Below are 1855 nucleotides of genomic sequence, written 5' to 3'. Positions count from 1 at the left end.
CTTACTTCTTTGATTTTTGAATGCATGTATTTGCTGTCTTTGTTTTGGTTCTTCTCTATTTGTTGACACTGATCATTTATCCACGTTTCTTTTGCTTCGTTGAATTTTTTCTGTATTTCCCTGTTTAAGATGTTGTACTTTTCCACTTTTGATTTTGCCTTTCTTCTCTCTTCCTTTAGTTTTAATATGTCCTGGGTCATCCATTTTTTATTAGCTTTTTTAGCTTTCGGGGGGGATATTTTCTTCCACAGCTTCCATTATTGAGTCTTTCATTCCTCCATAGTACGGTAAGAACCTTTAATTTGACTCTATTTATTTGTGAGGCATCGTGGTGAAATCAGGCGCTCGTCAAAGTAATGAAATCAAAGAAAACAGCATTTTTCTTCACGCTTTGCAATTTTTACCAAATTATTTTTTTTTTGTCTCAAGACCTTCTAAGTCCATTTAGAAACAAATTCCAGTGAGGATTTTACCAAAAAACTTTCAGTAAATATAGGCACAAAAAGGGTAAATTAACAGTTTCAATGGACTCTCCAGCTTTGGAAGTTATCACGTTTTGGCCGCCATTTTCTCGCTAATTTTACCTCTGAAACCAAGTCATCCCCACTTCTGTCAATCCAAAATATCCCTACTTCTATTGAAGATATACGGGCAATTTTTTCATTGAAAGCAAGACAAATGAACAAGCTTTAAGGGCCCAATAACTCAATATGCCCAAAAATTGACGAGCGCCTGATTCCACCATGTCATGACACATGCTCTATCAAACATAACGCAATTCTTAGTCATTATTGGATGAGGCTAAAATGATTCACCAGAACAAGAAACAACACATAATAATAATAATAATTTAATGATGACTGACTTAATTAGCGGTTGTCTACGTTTTAAAGGGCAGTGATATCTGGGGAGTGACTGTAAAACGCAATAAAGAAAAACGCTTTTGTTTCGGAGACATAACTGGAAACATGTAATTAGGAAAACGGAACGTCCCAAAAACACCTGACTTATGGTCAACAATCTAAAAGCAAAACAGAAACAACAACAGAAAAACAAATTAAAAAACAGACAAATACAAAACAGAAAAAGCAACAAAAACAAAAACAGTACTTACACTCAAAAAAAAAAAAATCAAAATCAAAAACAGAGAAAAAAAATAGAGAACGAAATCTCCTATCTTCATAACCATAAAAAAGACACTCCTTAATAAACCAAAATCAATTTCAACAAACGAAAGAAAAAAAAGAATAGTAATAACCCTAAAGCCCTGCGCATGATGGCGTCAAAAAGCATAATATGATAATAATCATCATCGATTAAACATAAATTAGAAATAAAAATATTAGAGCTCTGCGGTTTAAGAAAATCTTTTCTGCCTGCTATCGGTACTGATCATTAATTTATTTTTTTTCTTAATGTTCACTGTCCGTCATTGTCCTGTGTACAAACGCCAATGTGTTGGTAATTAGTTTTGGTGACCAATCCTGGACCAATCCTGTGTTTAATGGTCATGCGATGTGTCTAGATGGTATTTAAGATGGGTCTTCGGTGTCCAGTCCTTTAAAATCGCTACCGATACGGATTGGTGAAGTGGGAGAACTTTTGTGAATTGTGCTTCTTCGAGACTACATACACAATTTGATTGGAGAGGTGAATAGATAGATAGATAGATAGATAGATAAATAGATAGATAGATAGATAGATAGATAGATAGATAGATAGATAGATAGATAGATAGCAGGGGCGAAGGCTGACTTGTTTGACAGGGTAATCAAAGTGAAATGGGACCAGATCTGGCCTGTAGATATCACACAAGAATCTTACTCGAGGCGGCGACTCTGAGTTGTGAATGAAA

The sequence above is a fragment of the Aplysia californica genome, unplaced genomic scaffold (assembly GCF_000002075.1).
Source record: "Aplysia californica isolate F4 #8 unplaced genomic scaffold, AplCal3.0 scaffold00132, whole genome shotgun sequence".
Classification (NCBI taxonomy): domain Eukaryota; kingdom Metazoa; phylum Mollusca; class Gastropoda; order Aplysiida; family Aplysiidae; genus Aplysia; species Aplysia californica.
The sequence above is the reverse complement of the archived record's forward strand: the minus strand, read 5'-3'. Positions refer to the sequence as shown.